The 25,903-nt window shown below is 43.3% G+C and overlaps 1 protein-coding gene across 1 annotated transcript in view; it reads left to right on the top strand.

Moving 5' to 3' along the window:
* The window catches only part of KIF5B (kinesin family member 5B), a 94,080-nt gene that overhangs the window by 16,244 nt on the left and 51,933 nt on the right, over window positions 1–25,903 (top strand). The window lies entirely within an intron of this gene.

Raw genomic sequence — 25,903 nt, 5'->3', positions numbered from 1 at the left:
TATATATATATATATATATATATAAAAAATTATATCATTTTTATTAATAAAAATAAATAAATAATAATATATATATACACACATTTTATTATTTTTTTATTAATAAAAATGATATACATTTTTTTAAATATATAAATATATATATCATATTTATTAATAAAAAAATAAATAAAAAAATAATAATAAAAAAAAAAAAAATATATACACATTTTATTATTTTTTATTAATAAAAATGATATAATTTTTTTTTTTTTTTTTTTACGTTTACCAGAAACGCAGGCAATTTTCAGATGTGATGTTAGCTTAAAACCTCTGAGGGTTTGTCGCTGTTACATGGTCTAGACCAGTGTTTCCTAACCAGGGTGTCTCCAGCTGTCGCAAAACTACAAGTCCCACAGGCTCCCTGGTTGGAAAACACTAGTCTAATCCATGTCACCTGTAGATCAAAGACTGGGTATGATGAAATCCAACATCATCTGTAAGGGTATAGATGAGACCACCGCACACATTAAATAGGCTGGCTGTCCTGAGGTCTGTTTCGGGCAACATTAGGCTAGGGCTGCATGGTGACTTTGGTCACTGGACATGAAGATCACAGTGTTGCACGGCAATGTCACATGTAAGCTAGTGAATGATGTCGCACTGTGACGTGGCAGTTGCAAAATATAAAAATAAAAAAATATACATATATACACAATTTGGCTGATATCTAGAAAATTAATATATATTTATTTTCAATATCAGCCAAATTGTAACTGTAAAAGTCACATGACACATGCCATAGTATTGATCAGTGTTATCGGCACTCTGCTGCTCTAGCCTGCTGAGCAGGCCTGGAGCAGCAGATCGCCGAACGGGCGACTAAGAAGCAGGCGAGGACCCTCTCGTCGTCCAGTAAGCTGATCGGGACATTGCGATTTTGTTGCGATAGTCCCGATCTGCTCCGCTGAGCTGTCAGGATAGTTTCACTTTTATTTTAGGCGCCACAATCAACTTTGATCATGGTGTCTAAAGGGCTAATGCTGGGCATCGGCCTGATTGGCGGTGCCCGGCATTAGCTGTGGGTCCTGGCTGCCCCACCGCGTTTAACCCTTTTCCCTGCTGGTGAGAATGGTTTAAACCCTGTAAACGGGACCAGGGCGTACATGAACGCCCTTGGTCCTTAAGTGCCAGGGCTCAAATGCGTACCTGTACGCCCTTGGTCCTGGACTAGTTAAAGACTATGGGGGGAAATCTATTTTTGTCTAAATTTGTTGGTAACTTTTTTGCGACTTTTCAAATACACAATTTTCTCATTATTGTTTAAGTCAAAATCAAGTTGTTTTTATCTACTAGTCATGAAACTATCATGTATGGCTTTTTGTGAAAAGTCGCAAAGCCCTCAGTTTGTCTTAAATCTGCACTGGCCTTAAAGGAGTTGTCTTGTGAAAAATAACTTATCCTTGGATAGGGGATAAGTTATAGATCATGGGGGGTCCAATCGCTGGGACCCCCGCAGGGTCCCAGCAGTCGGCTGGAAGGGGGCGTGCCGACCCCACACGGCGCACCGGGCGGCACGCCCCTCCATGTACCTCATAGATATACATGGAGGGGGTGTGCCGCTTGCGGCTTCCTGTGGGGGTCAGATGTTCGCTTCTGGGAAGCTGGCGGGGCCCCATGCAGGAGATAGTGGGGGTCCCAGCACTTGGACTCCCCGTGATCTATAACTTATCCACTATACTTGCATAGGGGATGTTGTTTTTCACTAGACTACTCCTTTTTTTATTTTTTATTTTTTTATAACTTTGCTTACAAATTGGATGTGGACAGCATACAGTAATAAAGAAAATTCTGGGGGAGATTTATCAAAATCTGCCTAGAAGAAAAGTTGCTGATTTTCCCATAGAAACCAATCAGATTGCATCTTTCATTTTTTTTAAAAGGCCTGTGGAAAATGAAAGAAGCATTCTATGGGCAACTCAGCAACTTTTTCTCTGGACAGGTTTTGATAAATCTCCCCATCTTTTTATTTATATAGCGCGCACATATTCCGCAGGGCTGTACACTCAAATTGTTTCCTGTCACCATTGAGGCTCACAATCGAAGTTCACCTGTCTGTATGTTTTAGAATGTGGAAGGAAACCGGTGTACCTGGAGGAAACTCACAAAAACACAGGGAGAACATACAGACTCATTGCAGCTGTTGTTCTTGGTGGGATTTGAACCTAGGACCCCAGCGCTGCAAGATAACAGTGCTAACCACTAAACTACCATGCATTTGTAAAAAGTCTAACACATTGCACCTTTACCCTGTGTTAGGATGCACCACCTTTCTTTCTCATAGTCTTGCCACATGCCTTGTGTAATGGGGTGTTAACCCTGCAGTAACCTCATGTCTAGTCATAGCCTTCGTGCTCTCAATGGGAAGCAGAGAGTGATGTGCCCTATGCAGTAAATATAACCAGGTCTGTAACGTTAATGTAACTTTAATGCAGCGCAGCAAGTATTAACCATGCTTGTTAAAAAGAATAAAATAATCTTCATCCTGCTATCGCCAAGTTATTTCTCCTTTGTAAAAATTGTTAATTGTTCATAAGATGAGAATTCCCCCTACCTGCAGTTCTGTATCTATTACACAACTACAACTCCCATCATGCCCTGACAGGTTATTAGATTCTAGAGAATTATTTGCGAGGATAGAACAAATGCTACAGATGGAAGAATGATCTATTAGATGTTTCTTTCTGGAGTGGTTGCTGATTTTCCATATGGAAAACTTCTGTACTAAAGATGCATTCCCTTTAGGTAAATGTTATTTTTTTTATTTTTATTTTTTTTAAATGCCATATTCAGTTTATGGCTGGAGTAACATGGGCATATTAGGGGTGCTTTTGCGTACCCATATTACATCTGCAAGTCTGATGGCATCATAGATCACGATGATGCTGTCATTAGGCTCGTGGTCAGGGTGGGGTTTGCATTGCGTTACGTTGCGTGGGGGGGGGGGGTTTGAACAGGTACTTAAAACAAAAATCGATGTCATGCCCAATATGTAAATTTTCTCCCTTTTTTTTGCTTTTAAGCTTACAGTGCCGTCTAGATGTCCCTCGGGCCTCTGCAGTGTATGAACTTAGCCTTACTTGTTTCCATTTGGGCTGATGCACAGTGTATTATGGGTTTGTATTTGTTGTGGCCATGATTTCCACACGCTCCATTAGTTAAAGCCTCCTCCCTTTCCTTGGAAATGTAAAAACAAATTTTTTAGAAAGGAATATGAAAATATTTTCATTTCTACAATGACTGTGCTGTGACCCACCTGAATGTATGCTCCTCTATTAGACACTTGAGATACTAAATCATAGCTTGATAGAATTTTTTTTGACTTTGTTTATACCTGCATTAAAACTTCTCATTTTCTGGTCCGTCATAGAAACCGAAAATGATCCGCTGGCTCCATCACATTGACTATAATGTGGTCCATCAGGTTACCGTCGTGGTGTCTAGAACAGAGGTTCTGCATTCTGCACCACTGTTTATCTTTTCCTGGCAAATTTGGCAAAATCTTCTAAGGAGGCTCCAACTTGAAGCTCTGACGCAGATGTAAACTAGGCCATAAACATTGAAAGGATGTGCAACAAATATGCAATCTCCCTTTAGGGTGCATTCCCACCTGGCTTATATGCAGCGTATTTCACGCTGTGCAAAATTTGCGGCAGCAGCGGGAAATACGCTGCGTATTCCTCGCTCATTATACACACAAGACTTTCTGACGGCAGCCCTATGTGTGCAGTGAGTTTTGGAGGCGGAGCCATGCATCAGTCATGCCGGCACACGGCCCCGCCTCCAAAACACACTACATGCATAGGGCTCCCGCCAGAAAGCCTTGTGTGTGTGTGTATAGTGAGCGAGGAATACGCAGCGTATTTCCCACTGCTGCTGCAAATTTTGCACAGCGCCCCGGCCCGCTGGCCAGAGAGCGCGTGTTAACCACCGCACGAAGCAGAGGCTGACATGCCCCCTCAATATAACTCTTTGGCAGAGCCGGACATTGCCGAAGGCAGCGGTCCGACTCTGCCATAGAGTTTTATTGAGGGGGTGAGTCAGCCGCCGCTTCGTGCGGTGGTCAACACTCCCCCTTCCCGTGGGCCGTCGGGGCCCCGTACAGGAGATCGTAGGGGTCCCCAGCGATCTGAAACTTACCCCCTATCCTTAGGGTAGGTGATAAGTTTTTCACCACTGGATATCTCGCTCCCGGGACTGATTACAAACGGGGTGCCGCGTGCATGAACCCGGGGGTCCCCAGCGGTGGGACTCCCGCGATCAGGCATCTTTTCTCCTATCCTTTGGATAGGGGATAAGATGTCTAAGCACCGGAGAACCCCTTTAACACCTCACAGGTATTTCATGACTTTTTGTTAAAGTTGAATGTGTAAATGAAGTATAAAAAAATATATAAAAAAAAAATAAAATAAAAATTTCACTAAAATGCTGTTTTTTTTCCCCCAAATTTTTAATTTTTACAAGGGGTAATAGGAGAAAATTTTTACAAGGGGTAATGGGAGAAAATAACCCCCAAAATTTGTAACCCTATTTCTATGAGTATGGAAATACCCCATGTGTGGACGTCAAGTGCACTGCGGTCAAACTACAATGCTCAGTAGAGGAGGAGTGCCATTGAGCTTTTGAAGAGTGAATTTGTTTGGAATGGAAGTCAGGGGCCATGTGCGTGTGCGTTTACAAAGCCCCCCCCCCGTAGTGCCAGAACTGTGGACCTCCCCACATGTGACCCCATTTTGGAAACTACACCCCTCACAGAATTTAAGCATTTACACCCCACTGGCATTTGACAGATCTTTGGAACAGTGGGCTGAGCAAATGAAAAATACAATTTTTCATTTTCACAGACCACTGTTGCAAAAATCTGTCAGACCCCTGTGGGGCGTAAATGCTCACTGTACCCATTACATTACATGAGGGGTGTAGTTTCCAAAATGGGGTCACATGTTGGGGGGGGGGGGGGGGGGGGTCCACTGTTCTGGTACCATGGGGGCTTTGTAAACACATGTGGCCTTCAATTCCAGACAAATTTTCTCTTCAAAATCCCAATGGCGCTCCTTCTCTTCTGAGCATTGTAGTTTGCCCGCAGAGGACTTTACATCCACATATGGGGTATGTTCTTACTCAGAAGAAACTTGAATACAAATTTTGGGGGGGCTGTTTTCCCATTTTCCCTTGTGAAAATGAAAAATTTAGGGTAACACCAGCATTTTAGTGAAATTTTTTTTTTTCATTTTCCCATCCAACTTTAATGAAAATTCATCAAGCACTTGTGGGGTGTTAATGCTCACTATACCCCTTGTTACATTCCGTGAGTGGTGGTGTTTCCAAAATGGGGTCACGTGTGGGTATTCCTTATTTTGCGTTTATGGTAGAACCGCTGTAAAATCGGCCACCCCTGTGCAAATCAATTTAGGCCTCTAATGTACATGGTGCGCTCTCACTCCTGAGCCTTGTTGTGTGCCCGCAGATCATTTTACGCCCACATATGGGGTATTTCCGTACTCAAGAGAAATTGCGTAACAAATTTTAGTGTAAATTTTTTTTTTTTCCACTAACAGGCTGGTGTAGACCCTAACTCTTCTTTTTCATAAGGAGAAAAAGCCCCCCAAATTTGTAGTGCAATTTCTCCCAAGTACGGAGATACCCCCATATGTGGCACTAAACTGTTTCCTTGAAATATGACAGGGCTCCAAAGTGAGAGAGCGCCATGCGCATCTGAGGACTAAATTGGGGATTGCATGCTGGGAGTTGTTGTTTTGCAACAGCTGGAGGCTCCGTTTTGGAAACACTGCCATACGTTTTTCATTTTTATTGGGGGGACAGTGTAAGGGGGTGTATATGTAGTGTTTTACCCTTTATGTGTTAGTGTAGTGTTTTTAGGGTACATTCCCACGGGCAGGTTTACAGTAAGTTTCCTGCTTCAAGTATGAGCTGCTGCATACTCCTAGCCGTAAGCTCACTGTAAACCGCCAGTGTGAATGTACCCTAAAAACACTACACTAACACAATACATTCACACTGGCGGTTTACAGTGAGCTTACCGCTAGGAATATGCGCTGCGGCGAAAAATTTGCAGCAGCTCATACTTTAAGCAGGAAACTTACTGTAAACCTGCCCGTGTGAATGTACCCTGTACATTCACATTGGGGGGGGGGGGAGGGGGGGGGCAAACCTCCAGCTGATTTAAAACTACAACTCCCAGCATGCACTGACAGACAGTGCATGCTGGGAGTTGTACTTTTGCAACAGCTGGAGGCACACTGGTTGGAAAACCTTCAGTTAGGTTCTGTTACCTAACTCAGTATTTTCCAACCAGTGTGCCTCCTGCTGTTGCAAAACTACAACTCCCAGCATGTACTGATCGCCGAAGGGCATGCTGGGAGATGTAGTTATGCAACAGCTGGAGGAGAGACAGCTGTTTGGGCATGCTAGGCGTTGGAGTTTTGCAACATCTGGAGGGCCACAGTTAGAGATAACTGCTAGTGATATCCAAACTGTGGCCCTCCAGCTGTTGCAAAAGTACATATCCCTGCATGCCCAAACAGCTGTCTGGGCATGCTGGGAGTTGGAGTTTTGCAACATCTGGAGGGTTATAGTTTAGAGACCACTGTATAGTGGTCTCAAACTGTACCCTCCAGATGTTGCTAGGCAACTTACCGGCTTCCGTCGGATCCAGGGAGCCAGCCGCACGACATCGCCGGACTCCGATCTCCTCCAACGATCGTCGCCCGCGGGGTAAGTGGACGTTGACGCAGGTCCTCTGTCGGTTCCCCATTCTGCCCCGCCTATTGTGGGTGGGCAGAACGGGGAAACCGAAAGTAAAGCCCCCTGCCCCCGATCTGCTATTGGTGGTCGCGTCTAGACCACCAATAGCAGGGATAGGAGGGGTGGCACTCCTATCCCTTCAGGGGGATCGTGGGTGTCTTGGACAACCACGATCCCCCTTATATTCTGGCTCACCAAAGACCCGTATGACCCGGAATCGGCTCAAATCGCAAGTGTGAATTCACATGCGATTTGCGGCTATCGCCGACATGGGGGGTCTAATGACCCACCCGGGCATTTGCGCAGGGTGCCTGCTGATAGACATCAGCAGTCACCCCCGTCCGGTCCCTACAGGTACGCCCTTGGTCCTTAAGTACCAGGGAGCAAAGGCATACCTGTACGCCCTTGGTCCTTAAGGGGTTAAACATTTGTCATTAAACATTTGGGTTAAGCCAATTGTACAGCAGGTTTGCCCAACGCTAGGAACTACTGGTAATTCAGTTTGGTAATCTTGGTAATCTTTAACCTGCTTGAACACTGGTGTAATAGAGAAGAGATTCCTGACAACCTGTCTACTGCTTGTGGCGCCTACAATCGCTGTTTAAATCCTGTGAACCCCTGTCTTACCCAAATGCTATGTGGTGGGTGAAAAAAAAAATTACATTATCATTAGGCAGTGTTGCAATTTGGCTCTTATGTTCAACCTCTTTGACTTTGCTAACTCTTAGTGTAAAAGTGTTCTCTTTCGCCGTTGCAGTCTTCTAAGATCTAGGTCAGTGTTTTCCAACCAGGGTGCCTCCAGGTGTTGGAAAACTACAACTTCCAGTATGCCTGGACAGCCTTTGGCTGGGAGTTGTAGTTTTGCAACATCTGTCGGCACCCTGGTTGGAAAACACTGATTTAGGTCTATGTATCTTATGGCGTACATGTCTTATACTCGGGGGAATTCTCCACAGCTTTTGATAGATGCAACATGGAGTAAGTATCAAAACCTTGGGACCCTTTCTTATTACTTAAGTACAGGGGTTCCTTGGTTAGGTAACTTTTTAGAAGCACAGGTATAAGACGCCTTCAGGCTGTATATGATGCAGGACTGGATAGGTTTTCACAAAGTTTACTGCTTTTTGTGTCTTTGGGTCTTTTAGTCTGATGTTTCTATGATTACTGTGGTACAATTAAAAGCATTTTTTAATTGTTTAAACCTTTATAAATATTTAATTTCTGCATAAACTTCATGTATTTTTTAATAGTCGACACTACTTTTTCAAGACTTCTCCAATGCTGGATATCTGTTTTTGTTTGTCCTCCTGCTTTTCGACTATTGACCACAAGTTTTCAATGGGTTTGAGATCTGTGCAATTTCCTGGCCATGGATTTAAAACGTCAGTTCTGTTCACTGAGCCGTGTAGTTGTCACTGTTACCATGTGACATAGTGCTACATCATGCTGGAAAGGGATTGTTTCCTGTTTTAGATAATTCTTTATTCTTGAGCAAAATTGTGTTTGAGCCCACTCCTTTGGATGAAAAGCAATGCCACACATGAATGATCTCGGGATGAGTTGGCATGGCAGGTGGTAGCACTCACCTTTTCTTCTTAGAATAATCATTCTTCCAGATGCCCCAGTCTGAAGAGATATTGTCAGAGAAAATAACTTTACCCCAATCCTCTGCCATCCATCCCTGTGTACTTCCTGCAGAATGTCAGTCTGTCTTGATGTTCTTCTTGGAGAGAAGTGGTTTCTTGGCTGTGCTCATGCTGGTACACGTCGGTATAACCTTTTTAAGTTCTGCAGAAAAATCTGCAACACTAGATTTATTATGGATGTTGATTTCCCCATTGAAGTCAGTAGGAAAATCTTGAAGAAATATGTCAAATCTTGGATAAACTTTCTGAGATCACATTCACCTTGCTGCTACTGTAAAACTGCATATTTCTGTGGGTAAAATGCAGTTTATATGCCACATGTTACTGTGCTCTAAAAGGGTATCCATATTAATGGAGTACTCCGGGATGTTAAAATTGTCACTCTTGCTGCTGGTAGTAAAAAAATAGAGGTGCATACCTGCTGTTGCTCCCCTGGTGCCTCCGGTAACCTGCTCCGGCCTCCGCCACGATCCTCTTCCTGGTTGCCGCTGGTCGGTGAGTCATACTGCGCTCAGCCAATCACCGGCCACACCGAAGTCCCGCCTCGGCCGGCGCTAGGTAGTGTGACGGCGAGTGGCAGTGTGACGTTTTTGGCCCTGGTGCCGGGCGAGGCGGGACTTTGTTGCGGCCGGTGATTGGCTGAGTGCAGTATGACTCACCGACCACTGGCAACCAGGAAGAGGATCGCGGCGAAGGCCAGAGCTGGTTACCGGGGGAGCGATGGCAGGTATGTACCTCTTTATTTATTGTTTTACTTCCGGCAGTATGAATGACAATTTTAACATCCCTGAGTACTCCCTTTAACTCTATAGCAAGTCCGTGAGCTCTTACTCTTTTATTCCCACTCTTTGATAGAGGTCCCACATTGTGTTGTGAGATTCAGATCTGACTACTTTGCATCTTTAATCTTTCATCTGTATCAGGGACATTATTTTTGTTTATCTATTGATGTTTGATCTCTCCTTCTGAGAGCTCGGCCTCTGTCCCCAAATAGCTTGACCTCAGTTTCCCGTCGCTGTTTACTTCTGGTATTAATTGGTCTGGCTTTTTGCATTTCCTCGGTTTAATTCTCTTCCCCTCTAACAATGTGTGAACGTGGAAGGTAAAGGTTGTGGTTTATAATGACAGCATTTCTCTAAAGTAAGGGAGTGGCCTGTTATTGTCAGCTAAACCCTGACTAAGCAAGTCTAAGTAAGAATAGTGACACGAGGCCGGACTCTGATGTATTTCATGGCACTGTCGCCCTGTCTGCATTCTTCTCTCTCTATGCAATTGCTGAAACCTTTTTCTGCAGCCTCATGCACTGTAAATGTATATTTTTCTATGACGTCAAGTTCTCCAAGGTGTAATCCAGTGCCCGACCCATAAGCGTTGAGTGATTTAACTGCTTAAGTAATGATTGGGTTCCTACTCATTACTTAGAATATGCAGCAGAGATTTGTGGGTAGGCCTCTGTCTCTATAGAGGCAATGACTGGTAATTTACTGTCAAATTATATAATACATTTTCGATGGGAATCTTCCTGGGTCTAGAAATAGGGCTGTTACATACATGTTTTAGTGCCCCTTATGTGCTTAAAGGGGTACTCCGCTGCTCAGCGTTCGGAACATAATGTTCCAAATGCTTAGAGCCAGCGCCAGGGGCTCATGGAATCATGCCCCGCCCACTCAATGCAAGTCTATGGGTGGGGGCGTGGTGGATGGCCACACCCCCTCCCATAGATTTGCATTGAGTCGGAGAGGTGTGACCTCACGAGGGGGCAGGGCCTTTACATCAGGAGCTCCGGCTCCAAGCCTTCAGAACATTTTGTTCCTAACACTGAGCAGCGGAGTACCTCTTTAAGATTCTTTCTCTGAACTTTTCCCTCATAAGTCCAGCATCGGTGGCCACACACACTCGTTATCTCAGTCCTATTTCTTACATCCTCTTCCAAACGAGTGAGGAGAAATTCCTACTGTTGTACAGACCAGACCTGTGACGTTTCTTTCGGAAATGAACCCAGCCAGTCAATTTGGGTCAAAGTACTTCCTACCCAAACAAAATGTCACAAGAGCCAGGAAGAGGAGGAGAGCAGCAGGGAACAGGGCGGGTTAGTATAGCTGCTTTTCTATTTACACTTCGTCGGGAAGCATTATAGAAAGGTACCCACCAGTCAGGAAAACCTCTTAATGGGTATTTTCAGACTGTTTAAATGGATTCTGCCCTGTTTAGTTGTCTGTGGACACCATAGGACGTATATCAATATCCTGCTCACAACTACTCTATTGAATTATCTGACATCTCTGGGAGAGCGTGGTCCTGGGATCGGAGGCTCCAGCAGTTCCCAGGGGAAAAAAAGAGGATGGTTATAGCGGCGCCTCGAGGATCAGGATTGTGTATGCGGCAAGTAAAACAAGTGTCCTACTGGTAACGAATACTTGTTTACTCAATCTTGGCAGTTACATAAAGGATAAAACAAGAATGGCTGGTATGGTAAGACATGTACATCTAACGCACACATATATGTATATCTCAAGTTTGAATCTGCGCGGGTAAAAGATTCTGTGACGTCACTCATTGACGGAAGTGAAATAGTCCGATATGCGTTCAATGGTTTGCAGGGACGCATGCAATAGCTGTCGGCTTTATATTCTTGAAGTTCATAGTTCACGTGGCTGACAGAGTTGGGATGGTAAAAGACAATGATGCAATGTCCGTGGCTTTTTCGCTGGACTTGAAATATCATGATTTTTAAGGTATGTAAAGGCAAATATCTATATTGATGCTGGCTCTCGGAGCGCTGTGTCCCCCGCTTCAACATCATATACAATGTGATGTACATAATAAATTGTGCTTGAATATGCAGATAAAACATAAAATATGACATGAATTACATATATAATATGTGACGGTTACATTCAATAGTTATACCGTTATATACAGTTTAAAAAAATAAAAAAAATTATATAAATATGATAGTAAATATTTAATGGTATGTATAAAATACAGTTTATCATTACTATTTATTTACAATTTTCTATGGGTTGCCTATAAAAATATCGCTCCCATTTTTTGGTGTGTGTGTGTATGGAGATATATATATATATATGCGCAGTTTATTAATTGTTTTATTTACTATCACTTTCTATATTAAACTGTAATGGTGTAACTAATGACTGTTACTGTCATATATATTATTATTATTATATTATGTTATTTATGTATTGTAGTATGTTTATCTGCATATTCAAGCACAATTTAATATGTACATCACACTGTATATGATGTTGAAGCGGGACATACAGCGCACTGCTCCGAGAGCCAGCTCCAATATAGATATTTGCCTTTACATACCTTTTTAAAATTGTGATTATTTCAAGTCCAGGGAGAAAAGCCACGGACATTGCATAATTTTGCCTTTTACCATCCCAACCTGTTTCACTTCTGTCAAAGAGTGACATCACAGAATCTTTTACCCGCGCAGATTTAAACTTGTTCTCTATATATGTTAGATGTACGTGCCTTACCATACCAGCCTGAGGAAGTGGGGGCCACCTGGCGAAACGCGTTTCTATTCTTGTTTTATCCTTATGTAGTTGCCAAGATTGAATAAACAAGTATCCGTTACCAGTAGGACACTTGTTTTACTTGCCGCATACATAATCCCGATCCTCGAGGCACCGCTATAGCCATCTTCTCTTGTTTCCCCTGCACATACAATATAACTATCACATAGTTATAACATTGTTTTAGAATATTACCATCATTTACGGCACTTAGATAGCGCCATCTATTCTGTTCCTGTTTTTTACATGCTATCCTCCATATCTGACATCTCTGAAGTTTTACTGCTGGCTTGGACGGAATTATTGGATGATGGTAAAATGACACATTGTTAATACTGTTACTACATCCACATTAATGTAGTTCAGTGTCTTGGATAAAACGCTGCTTTGTTACTAACCCCAGCGAGGCCTCATCTCTTGGGTGCCGACAGTCAGTCTTACCACACAACATGGGTTCACCCGGAAGGCATACTTTTCTCATCTTGAGCACAAAGGCGGCTCTATCTATTCAATTACTTTATTTAGTGTAAGCACTTTTACACCATATTATATAACTGTTCTCTTAGATATAGATTTGGTTGTTATGTAAGTTGCAAGGACTTTAACATGCAAACGTTACAGACCCCACTATGCTTAGTAGGTGTCAAGTAGAGATGAGCAAAGTTACAGTGATTCAATTCGTCACTAACTTCCCGGTCAGCGTTTGTTGACTTTAGCCTGCATAAATGAGTCCAGCTCCGGTGGGCTGGAAATGGTGGGATACAGTCCTAGGAGAGTCTCCGAAGACTGTTTCCACCTTTTCCAGCCCACCGGAGCACCTGAAAGCTCAACTCATTTATGTAGGCTAAAGTCAGCAACTGCCGAGCCGAGAAGTTAGTGACGAATCGAATCACTGTAACTTCACTCATCTCTAGTGTCAAGCTCAGTGTGATAGTTGTGAGGCTTCTCCTAAACTTGACTCTCTTTGTCCCCTATTTGATTATTATTTTGCAACAGATTGTTTTGTGAGTAATGCAGCCACTGCCATGGGTTCTTCTCCCCAGCATTGACCACATTATGTGCTACTGTGACTTTTACAATATTGTATGGAAAATTGCATTGCAATTTTTCTTTTGGTATCTGGAGTTGGCATTTAGTTTGGAATACTTATTTTATTTTTTTTGGGGTGGGGGGGGGGGGGGGGGGAAATAGTGTAATTTTTCCTAAAACAACTAAAATGATGGAACCGAAAGGGCGCTTTGCAAATGTGGGGAAAAGGGGTGGGTCTTAGGTTGTACATGTGTGAACAGACCATTTACTAAAACTTTGGTGCAGTCAGATGAGTAAGGTGGCCATGCATTTTCAATAACTAACAGGCAAACAAACGTTCTTTTCCTGCATGGCAAAATGTACATGTGTAGCCTGTGGGGTGGGGAGGAGAGGCAATGGGTAAGCTGCAGCCAGACCTCTCTAGCACCAACTTATCCCTTCCAGAACATTGGGCATAGATGGAAAAAAATCCAGCATATCTGACCCTTCTCTACACTTCTATACACCTTTTAAGCCCTTAAGGACCAAGGGCGTACTGTTACACCCTTGCGCCCTGGTACTTTAGGACCAAGGGCGTAAACTTACGCACTGGCGTTTTTCGGTCCCTGCCGTGCCGGGCAGAGATTGGAAGCGGATGCCTGCTGAAATGCTTCAGCAGGCATCAGGGCAAACACCGAGGGGGGCCATGTCTGCCCCCCCATGTTGGCGATCGCCGAAAATCGCCCCTGAAACCTGCGGCGATACCGGGCTGATCGGGTCTCTGGGACCCGACCGCCCGGTAATTTTGCATGATCCCGGTTGTCACAGACAGCCAGGACCATGCTGAAGTATAGGAGCGAGGTGGCAAGCCGACTCCTCCGATCCCCTGTTACTGTCCAGGCATGCTGGGAGTTGTAGTTCTGTAACATCTGGCCCTTCAGATGTTGCAGAACTACAACTCCCAGCATGCCTGGACAGTTTTGGCATACTGGGAGCTGTAGTTTTGCAACATCTGGAATGGCACAGATTGGGAACCACTGTATTAGTGGTCTGCAAACTGTAGTCCTCCAGATGTTGCAAAACTACAACTCCAAGCATGCTGGGAGTTGTAGTTCGTCAACATCTGGCTCTAAAGATGTTGCCGAACTACTACTTCCAACATGCCTGAGAATGTTTGGGAGTAGTGGTTTTGCAACAACTGGAGGCACACTGGTTGGGAAACATTGTCTGTTTCCTAACTCAGTGTTTACCAGTGTGTGCCTCCAGCTGTTGCAAAACTAACTACCAGCACGCACTGAAAGACTGTGCATGCTGGGAGTTGTAGTTTTGCAACAGCTGGAGGTCCCCCCCTCTGTGAATGTACAGGGTACATTCACATGGGCAAGGGGGCTTACAGTGAGTATCAGGCTGCAAGTTTGCGATGCAGCAAATTTTGCACGGCAGCTCAAACTCGCAGTGGTAAACTCTCATTAATCCCCCGCCCGTGTGACTGTACCCTAAAAACACTACACTACACTAACACAAAAAATAAAAAAGTAAACACTACATATACACATACCCCTACACAGCCCCCCTCCCCCCCCCCCAATAAAAATGAAAAACGTCTGGTACGCCACTGTTTCCAAAATGGAGCCTCCAGCTGTTGCAAAATAACAACTCCCAGTATTGCCGGACAGCCGTTGACTGTCCAAGCATGCTGGGAGTTTTGCAACAGCTGGAGGCACCCTGTTAGGGGTATTTTACGCCAGTGATTCCCAATGTCCACCTCTATGCAAATCCCTAATTCAGGCCTCAAATGCACATGGCGCTCTCACTTTGGAGCCCTGTCGTATTTCAAGGCAACAGTTTAGGGCCACATATGGGGTATCGCTGTACTCGGGAGAAATTGCACTACAAATTTTTTTCTTTGGGGGGGGGGGGGGGGGGGCTTTTTCTCCTTTCACCCCTTATGAAAAGGTGAAGTTGGGGTCTACACCAGCATGTTAGTGTAAAAAAAAAAAATTTTTTACACTAACATGCTGGTGTTGCCCTATACTTTTCATTTTGACAAGAGGTAAAAGGGGAAAAAAGCCCCCCAAAATTTGTAATGCAATTTCTCCCGACTACAGAGATGCACCATGTACATTTGAGGTGATTTGCACAGGGGTGGCTGATTGTTACAGCGGTTTTGACAAACGCAAAAAAAAAAACAACCCACATGTGACCCCATTTTGGAAACTTAACCCCTCACGGAATGTAATGAGGGGTGCAGTGAGAATTTACACCCCACTGGTGTCTGACAGATCTTTGGAACAGTGGGCTGTGCAAATTAAAAATTTTGTACAGCCCACTGTTTCTAAGATCTGTCAGACACCATTGCGGGGGGGGGGGGGGGGGGGGGGGGGTAAATGCTCACTGTACCCCTTGTTACGTTCCTCAAGGGGTCTAGTTTCCAAAATGGTATGCGATGTTGTTTGTTTTTTTTTGCTGTCCTGGCACCATAGGGGCTTCCTAAATGCGACATGCCCCCCCGAGCAAATTTTGCTCTCAAGAAGCCAAATATGACTCCTTCTTCTCTTCTGAGCATTGTAGTTCGCCCGTAGTGCACTTCAGGTCAACGTATGGGGTAACTCCATACTCAGAAGAGATGGGGTTACAAATTTTGGGGGGTATTTTCTGCTATTAACCCTTGCAAAAATGTGACATTTGGGGGGAAACACACATTTAAGTGAAACATTTTTTTTTTTTTTAACATATGCAAAAGTCGTGAAACACCTGTGGGGTATTAAGGCTCACTTAATGCCTTATTACGTGCCTCAAGGGGTCTAGTTTCCAAAATGGTATGCCATGTGTTTTTATTTATTGATTTTTTTTTATTTTTTTTTGCTGCTCTGGCACCATAGGGGCTTCCTAAATGCAACATGCCCCCCAAAAACCGTTTCAGAAAAACGTACTCTCCAAAATCCCCTTGTCGCTCCTTTGCTTCTGAGCCCTCTACTGCGCCCACCGAACACTTTACATAGACATATGAGGTATGTGCTTACTCGAGAGAAATTGGGCTACAAATACAAGTAAACATTTTCTCCTTTTACCCCTTGTAAAAATTCTAAAATTGGGTCTACAAGAACATGCGAGTGTAAAAAATGAAAATTTTCTCCTTCACTTTGCTGATATTCCTGTGAAACACCTAAAGGGTTAAAACGCTGACTGTCATTTTGTATACTTTGGGGGTGCAGTTTTTATAATGTGGTCATTTATGGGGTATTTCTAATATGAAGACCCTTCAAATCCACTTCAAACCTGAACTGGTCCCTGAAAAATTGTGCGTTTGAAAATTTTGTGAAAAATTGGAAAATTGCTGCTGAACTTTGAAGCCCTCTGGTGTCTTCCAAAAGTAAAAACTTGTCAATTTTATGATGCAAACATAAAGTGGACATATTGTATATGTGAATAACTTTTTTTTTTTTTTTTTTTTTTTTTTAGAATATCCATTTTCCTTTCAAGCAGAGAGCTTCAAAGTTAGAAAAATGCTAAATTTTAAATTTTTTTCATCAAATTTGCGGATTTTTCACCAAGAAAGGATGAGTTACCATAAAAATTTACTACTATGTTAAAGTAGAATATGTCACGAAAAAACAATCTCCGAATCAGAATGATAGGTAAAAGCATTCCAGAGTTATTAATGTTTAAAATGACAGTGGTCAGATATTCAAAAAAAACGCTCTGGTCCTAAGGTGTAAAATGGCCTGGTCCTTAAGGAGTTAAAGGGGTATTCCAGGAAATTTTTTTTATTTTTTTTTTTTTTTTATATATACATCAACTGGCTCCAAAAAGTTAAACAGCAACACTATCTGCTGACATCTCTTATTGTCTCGGGAACTGCACAGAGTAGAAGAGGTTTGCTATGGGGATTTGCTTCTAAACTGGACAGTTCCCGAGACACGTGTCATCAGAGAGCACTTAGACAGAAAAGGACTCAACTTCAGCAGCTTATAAGGACTGAAAGGATTAAGATTTTTTTTTTTTATAGAAGTAATTTACAAATCTGTTTAACTTTCTGGAGCCAGTTGAGATAGATATATATATCTATCTCTCTATCTATCTCTCTCTCTATCTCTCTCTCTATCTCTCTCTCTATCTATCATATCTCTATCTATCATATCTCTATCTATCATATCTCTATCTATCTCTCTATCTATCCTATCTCTCTCTCTATCCTATCTCTCTCTCTATCTCTCTCTCTATCTCTCTCTCTATCTCTCTCTCTATCTCTCTCTCTATCTCTCTCTCTATCTCTCTCTCTATCTCTCTCTCTATCTCTCTCTCTATCTCTCTCTCTATCTCTCTCTCTATCTCTCTCTCTATCTCTCTCTCTATCATATCTCTATCATATCTCTATCTATCTCTCTATCTCTCTCTCTATCTCTCTCTCTATCATATCTCTATCTATCTCTCTATCTATCATATCTCTATCTATCATATCTCTATCTATCTCTCTCTCTATCTCTCTCTCTCTATCTCTCTCTCTATCTCTCTCTCTATCTATCATATCTCTATCATATCTCTATCTATCTCTCTATCTATCTCTCTATCTATCATATCTCTATCTATCTCTCTATCTATCATATCTCTATCATATCTCTATCTATCTCTCTATCTATCTCTCTATCTATCATATCTCTATCTATCTCTCTATCTATCATATCTCTATCTATCTCTCTATCTATCATATCTCTATCATATCTCTATCTATCTCTCTATCTATCTCTCTATCTATCATATCTCTATCTATCTCTCTATCTATCATATCTCTATCTATCTCTCTATCTATCATATCTCTATCTATCTCTCTATCTATCATATCTCTCTCTATCTATCTATCTATCATATCTCTCTCTATCTATCTATCTATCTCTAATATCTCTATCTATCTATCTCTAATATCTCTATCTCAAGTTTTTTTTTTTCCTGGATAACCCCTTTAAACTGTCTGCCAAAAATGTCCAGCTTGGCCTACGTAATTTAAGGTGTATAAGCACCCTAGGGTGGTTAAGCTGCACATTCCTCTAGATCAGTGGTCTCCAACCTGCGGACCTCCAGTTGTTGCAAAACTACAACTCCCAGCATGCCCGGCCAGCCAAAGGCTGTCCGGGCATGCTGGGAGTTGTAGTTTTGCAACATCTGGAGGTCCGCAGGTTGGAGACCACTGCTCTAGATGTTTGTCACATGAATGTCAGCTTCATTGTGGCCATCTTACAGCAGAATCGTCATGTAGCACTAGAATAAAGTTTTTCCAGCCTCTCAAATAGGTATAAATACTATGGAGAAGATTGAGTAAAACCTCTGCAGAGGAAAAGTTGATCAGTTACCAATCAATTAATCGTTGATTTTTCTTATTTTCTTTTTTTTTTTCCAGAGACATTTTCTAAAATGAAAGAAGCGATCTGATTGGTTGCTATGGACAACTGGTCAACTTTTCCCCTGCACATGTTTTGATAAATCTCCCCCTCTTTTCTTTGAAAGTACAAACGCTGGCACTTTATAGTAATGTGATATAGGAATACAGTGAATATGCAGCACTTGTCTCATGCCTGTCCTCTGTATGATGAGTGGATGGATAATTATAGTTTACCAGTTGTTTATGGGGAGAATTAGTTGGCTACCAGTGTATAGCAGGGTGGCTAAGAATAACTTGCCTCAAATGTTTTTTTTTTTTTTTTTTTTCCACCAGTTATTAACCTCCTAAGGATGAAGACCATTTTGGCCTTAAGGACTGGGCCAATTTTCACTTTTACATTTTTTTCCCCTCCTCTGCTTTTTAAATTTCCATAACTCTTTAATTTTTTTACCTACAGACCCATTTGAGGGCTTTTTTTTTTTTTTTTTTTTTTTTCTGTGCTCTCTTCAAAGCTGCTTAAGGATTCAGGGCGTAAAAGTACGCCCTTGGTCCTTAAGTACCAGGACGCAAGGGCATACCTGTAAGCCCTTTTTCCTTAACGGGATTAAGGGGTCATCCTGTAAAAAAACATCTGTTTTATATTGTGTCAACTAAGGGGTTGGTGTTAAAAAAAAAATAAAATAAAATAAAGAAAACCTGTTTCTTACCTTCCCGTTAAAACTGAGCTGCACTGCTTGTCACTTCCACGTTTGGTGACCTGCTTATACAATCAGCAGCTACAAGTGTTGTCCCACCTCAGCCGCTGATCAAGTATGTCACATCATGTGCCTGAACAAGGAAAGTAGGAGAGTATTGCTTGTGAATGTGGCTGGGCATACACGGGCTATATGAGGTCTGAGGAGCAGTCTCTGTATATGTGTATATTTTTATAGCAAGGAAGTAAGAACTTTAATAGGCATCTCTATAAAAACTGAAAACCACCTGAAAGTGGAGCATCTGCAGCAAGTGGCTTGGCACGTTGACTCTCAGACTACAAGGATCATTGAAATCCGGAGCCCATCTTGGTTGTGAGTTTTCTTTAAATGGTACTCCGGTGAAAAAGTTTTGTTTTTTGTTTTTTTTCTTCAAATCAACTGGTGCCAGAAAGTTATACAGATTTGTGAATTATATAAAAAAATAAAAATAAAATAAAAAATAAAATAAAAAAAAGGGACCCTGTATAGCCGATCAGGTACAAAAAAATGGGTCCCCATCACACCAATAATAAATAAAACTTCTATAGATAAAATTTTGTACCAGCGCTCCATTTGTTCAAAAACAGTCATGAATTGAACATTAGACAGGCAAATCAGTGTTTCTATGTATCACTTCTATATTGTGAGTTATTCAGTTAATGATGATAAAATGTTCTTTTACCTTGTGGATACTAAGTAGCTGTTCCGTGTAACAAGCGTTTCCAAAGATTTGTTACAAAACACTTTCACCAGAAAGGATGTTGCTTCGGGAAAGTTTTTGAAAAATGCTCTAGTGTGGAAGACTGCACCGGCCGGCAGCATCTACATCCAGTGATTGCGTTCGGTGAATGGTAATGAAGACCAGCGGCTGTGTGTGATGTCACTACACCGAACTGTAAGGGTCAAAAATAATCTAACGCCTTTCGGAAAAAGGTGTTTCCTTCATCAGAGATGAATTTCCATGGTAAGTCTCTGTTACCATTCACCGAACACAATCGCTGGTTGTAGACTCCTCCGGCTGGGGCAGTCTCCCAGCACAAGAGCATTTTGCAAGAACTTTTCCGGAGCAATGTCCTTTCTGGTGAAAGTGCTTTGTAACAAATCTTTGGGAACGGTCGTTACACAGAACAGCTACTTAGTATCCACAAAGTAAAAAGACACTTTATTATCATTAAAGGGGTACTCTGACCCTAGACATCTTATCCCCTATCCAAAGGATAGGGGATAAGATGTCAGATCGCCGCCGTAAGTAGTCACCTGGGCGGGGAGCTCTTCTCATCTACTCCCGTTCTTCGTCCGGGAGCGACGCCCCCTCCGCTTGATTGACGGGCCGCGTCATCCCTCTGCTCCGTCTGTTCAGTGAGCGGAACGATGACTCTGCCCATCAATCAAGCGGAGGGGGCGTCGCTCCCGGCCGAAGAACGGGAGTAGATGAGAAGAGCTCCCCGCCCAGGTGACTTCTTACGGCGGCGGCGGTGACTAGTTTATAACTTCATATCTTCACCATCCCTGGAGGCAGGAGCGTCCCCCGGGAATGGTGAGGACAACAATTTTACCCTATATAACGCTTTGCCAAGCATTATATAGGGTAAAATCTGATGATTGGTTCCCTTTAATGCTAAAACTGCTGATTTTGGTCACATCACATCCCCAAAAAAAGTTATAAAATGTAACAAAAATTTTATATTTAAACGGGGTTGGGCAATGCATTTTCGTTTTCGGCCAAGCACTGCCTAAATTTTCGGTTTTGGCCCAAAATTTCCCTTTCGGTGCATCCCTAATTAACAGAATAACTTGCAATATAGAAGTGTTACATAGAAACACTGATTTGCCTGTCTTTTTAATATTCAACTAATGGCTGTTTTTAAATAATTGGAGTGCTGGTACTAAATGTAATCTATAGCAGATTGTTTTGAAATTTTTTTAAAAGTAGTTTACAAACAATCCTTCCAGTACTTATCAGCTGCTGTATGCTCCATTGGAAGTTGTATAGTTCTTTTGTCTCACCACAGTGCTCTCTGCTGACACCTCTGTCTGTGTCAGGAACTGTCCAGAGCAGGAGAGGTTTGCTGTGGGCATTTGCTCCTACTCTGGACAGTTCCCGACACTGAGGTGGCAGCAGAGAGCACTGTGGTCAGGTGGAAAAGAACAACTGTGGAGCATACAGCAGCTAAGTACTGGGAGGATTAAGATTTTTTAAAAGAAGTAATTTACAAATCTGTAACTTTCTGGAGCCAGTTGATATGAAACACATTTTTTCCACCCGAATACCCCTTTAATTCTTGGCTCCATTTTACAGTATATATACAGCTGTGGATAAAATTGTTAGTACGTTTTTGTTAAAGGCAAGAAAACCAACTATTTCCTGAAATAACATAAAAACTGACAAAAGAAATAATAATTTACTGAAAATTATCTGAAAATCAGACATTGCTTTTGAATTGTGGTTCAGTAGTCATTTTGAAAAACAAAATAATAAAATTTTGTGCTGGACAAGAAATATGGTCTCTGAACTGAATATTTTGACACACAACCTTTTGAGGCAGTTGCTGCAATTCCTGTAATTCTCAATGTGCCTTCTGCACTTGTCACCGGGTATCTTGGCCCACTCCTCATAAGATCCTGCTCCAGCTGTCTCAGGTGTAAACGTGTCTTCTCCAGACTGCAGGTATCTTGCCCACTCCTCATAAGATCCTGCTCCAGCTGTCTCAGGTGTGAAGGTGTCTTCTCCAGACTGCAGGTATCTTGGCCCACTCCTCATAAGATCCTGCTCCAGCTGTCTCAGGTGTAAAGGTGTCTTCTCCAGACTGCAGGTATCTTGCCCACTCCTCATAAGATCCTGCTCCAGCTGTCTTAGGTGTAAAGGTGTCTTCTCCAGACTGCAGGTATCTTGCCCACTCCTCATAAGATCCTGCTCCAGCTGTCTCAGGTGTAAAGGTGTCTTCTCCAGACTGCAGGTATCTTGGCCCACTCCTCATAAGATCCTGCTCCAGCTGTCTCAGGTGTGAAGGTGTCTTCTCCAGACTGCAGGTATCTTGGCCCACTCCTCATAAGATCCTGCTCCAGCTGTCTCAGGGGTGAAGGTGTCTTCTCCAGACTGCAGGTATCTTGGCCCACTCCTCATAAGATCCTGCTCCAGCTGTCTCAGGTGTGAAGGTGTCTTCTCCAGACTGCAGGTATCTTGGCCCACTCCTCATAAGATCCTGCTCCAACTGTCTCAGGTGTAAAGGTGTCTTCTCCAGACTGCAGGTATCTTGGCCCACTCCTCGTAAGATCCTGCTCCAGCTGTCTCAGGTGTGAAGGTGTCTTCTCCAGACTGCAGGTATCTTGGCCCACTCCTCATAAGATCCTGCTCCAGCTGTCTCAGGTGTGAAGGTGTCTTCTCCAGACTGCAGGTATCTTGCCCACTCCTCATAAGATCCTGCTCCAGCTGTCTCAGGTGTAAAGGTGTCTTCTCCAGACTGCAGGTATCTTGGCCCACTCCTCATAAGATCCTGCTCCAGCTGTCTCAGGGGTGAAGGTGTCTTCTCCAGACTGCAGGTATCTTGGCCCACTCCTCATAAGATCCTGCTCCAGATGTCTCAGGTGTGAAGGTGTCTTCTCCAGACTGCAGGTATCTTGGCCCACTCCTCATAAGATCCTGCTCCAGCTGTCTCAGGTGTGAAGGTGTCTTCTCCAGACTGCAGGTATCTTGGCCCACTCCTCATAAGATCCTGCTCCAGCAATCTCAGGTGTGAAGGTGTCTTCTCCAGACTGCAGGTATCTTGGTCCACTCCTCATAAGATCCTGCTCCAGCTGTCTCAGGTGTGAAGGTGTCTTCTCCAGACTGCTGGTATCTTGGCTCACTTCTCATACGGTCTCAGGTGTGAAGGTCTTAGGTGTTTTTTTTAGCTGTGTGTTTTGGGTCATTATGCTTTTGGATGACCCATGACCTTTGACTGAGACCAAGCTTCCTGACATTGGTCAGCATGTTTCTCATTAGAATGCCTTAATAGTCTTGAGATTTCATTGTACCCTGTACAGCAGTGTTTTCCAACCAGTGGGCCTCCAGCTGTTGCATGTTGGGAGTTGAAGTTTTGCAACAGCTGGAGGCACCTTGGTTGGGAACCGCTGCTGTACCGAATCAAGACACCCTGTACCAGATGCAGCAAAGCCGCCCCAAAACTTAACCAAGCCTCCTCCATTCCTCACAGTAGGGACAGTCGCTTTTTCTTTTGTAGGCTTCATTTTTGTGTCTGTGAACATAGAGCCGATGTGACTTGTCAAAAAGCTCCCGTTTTCGGTCCAAATGACAAGCTTCAGAGCTTCTGGGGGAATGTCTATCTGATTTTCATGTGATAATTATCATTACATTTTTATTCATTATTACCTATGTCAGTATTCTAGGTTTGAATGGAAGAGTAGCAACAATTTTGTCCACTTCTGTAGGTTGGTGTTTGAGATTACAATAAAGGGTCTCCCAGATACCTATAGTCACTGAAGCTCTGTACTGTGTACACTGTTCTACATTAGTTCAGTAGAGATTTAAGGATAAGTTTATGTGCACTGAGAGCTTTCCTGGCACATTTGAAAACAGTTTGCATTTTAAACGTGAACACCAATTCCCAGTGAGTAAGTCCAAATACAAAAATTGATGTACATAGCATTTACCACTAGACAGGTTAAAGCTGTATTCCATCTCCTAAATAGATCGCAAGGATATGGCATGATTTCATGATTGGTGCGGGTCTGACCCTTGGAAAGAAAACAAAAGGGCTTTACTTGCCTAACATGCGTGGGATGGATCAACCCCCTTTTTTTTAATGATTTTTATTGCCTCCACACGTTGAGTATGGATTACTGTTGTCTCAAGCCTTTCCCAGGATCCCAAATGCATCCAGCTTTCAAGGAGTCCCCTGCTGTCTGCACACTGCTGAGATCACGTGACAGTAGGGGCGCATGAAACGCCAGTGCGACAGCATGCACAGCTGGACAGCACAAGTCCTCATGGGGCTGGCCTGTCAGGTAAGACAAGAAGCAGCTAAGCCCCTGTGATCAGCTGTTGTCTCGAGCCAAACAGGATCCTTGGAAAGGCTGGAGACAGTCATCCAGACACCAGAGGAGTGCTGAACCTGGATAATGTTAAGAAAACCTGGATAACACATTCAACCACCCATTAGTATTGGTCACTGGTTTGCATCATTGTAGATGTATGCACAGTGCTTTCTTATAGTATTAAATGGTTTTGGTGTGACCATTTAATCTATTGTAATGTAGTGTTGTTATCTGACAAAATGTTTGATCACACATGGGCTCGTCTAAACATTTTTCTCCCAGTCTAGCTTCTCACTGCAGGAGACAGATTCTATAAAATAAAGTCTATGGATCCGGTCTCCTGCAGTGAGGAGAGAGATGGGAAGAGTTCAGCTGAGTGCTTCTCCCCGCTCATTCTAGTAATCGGTGGGTGGCTTTGTTTCTTAAGACAGGAGCTTCTTCAGTGTCTGTGTCGTGTATACGCTGTGCACCATAAAATATCGTTCTCTCCTGTTAAAGAGGAGCTTATCCCGGCACAGGTGAAGAGCAGTACAGGACATATAGCACCGCACTGTAGAGAGGCCCTACATTTTAGTAATATAGGTGTTGTATCGGTGAGTTACTCATGCTGATTGCAACAATCTTCCAGTCAGTTGTGTGTTCCGCTGGTGCGGACTGTCCCTGGCATTGTATATTCAGGATGGTTTCACGTTACCATGGCCCAGGAAAGGCTATTGTTTGCTGTAACTGTGGTAGACTCTGCAGTCCTAGTGCACATATGCTGTGATGTCGGGCTGGTCCCAAGAATCTTTCATCACATGCTTCCTCTGCTTAGACGTGGCACTTTATCTGATAGCTGATTTTTATGTTTGTTGTACAGTAAAATAGTACAAAGTGAAGAATAAGACAATAAATCACTGGAGCTAACTGAGCTCCTCTTTCATAGGAACATGTGTTCTCTGCAGCAGTAACCCACCCGATCATTAGATTGGTTAGCCTTAGTCATTGGCCATGAGCTGAACACATCAGATAATTTTATAGGGTCGGTTACATCTTTTATATAATTTATTTTGTGTGTGTGTGTGTGTGTATGTATATTTATTTAATTAGGGATCGACTGATATCGATGGATTTATTTATTTATTTTTTTAGGGCCAATACCGATAATCTGTCACCTTTCAGGCCGATAGCCGCTATAACTTATACCAATATTGCGATATAAGTTATCGGCTGTTTAAACCCCCCCACCCCCACCGGCGGGCCAGAAGCCGTTGCAGATCAATGATTTAAAGCGGGAGCTTTAAATCAATGAACTGCAGCTGCTTTTGCGGTGCCAGAGACTGCCACCCGCTTCTCTCCCCCTGCGTGTCCTGAGTCTAACCACCACAGTTGCCCCATCGCCTCCCCCCATCCCCGGTGTTATAATTACCAGTTCCCTGGGGTCGCGATCCTTCTGGCTCAGTCGGCGTCCTGCACTGTCACTGTGCGCACTGACAGTGAGGTCGCGTTGGGGACGTCACTCGTCATTGCGCAGCGCACAGCAACAGCGCAGGAGCCAGAAGGATCGCAGACCCCCGGAACAGGTAATTATAACAGTGGGGATGGGGGAGGCGACGGAGCTGCGGCGGTATGTGGGCAGAGGATGGGGGGGAGGTGATGGGGCAGCAGTATGTGGCCAGAGGAGGCGATGTGGCAGCGGCGGCAGTATGTGGGCAGAGGATGGGGGGGTGGCAATGGGGCAGCAGCGGCGACTGTCATCTCTGGCCGCAGGGCATT

This window comes from Hyla sarda, chromosome 5, assembly GCF_029499605.1.
Source record: "Hyla sarda isolate aHylSar1 chromosome 5, aHylSar1.hap1, whole genome shotgun sequence".
Taxonomy (NCBI): Eukaryota; Metazoa; Chordata; class Amphibia; order Anura; family Hylidae; genus Hyla; species Hyla sarda.
This window is presented reverse-complemented; position numbering and strand designations above follow the sequence as displayed.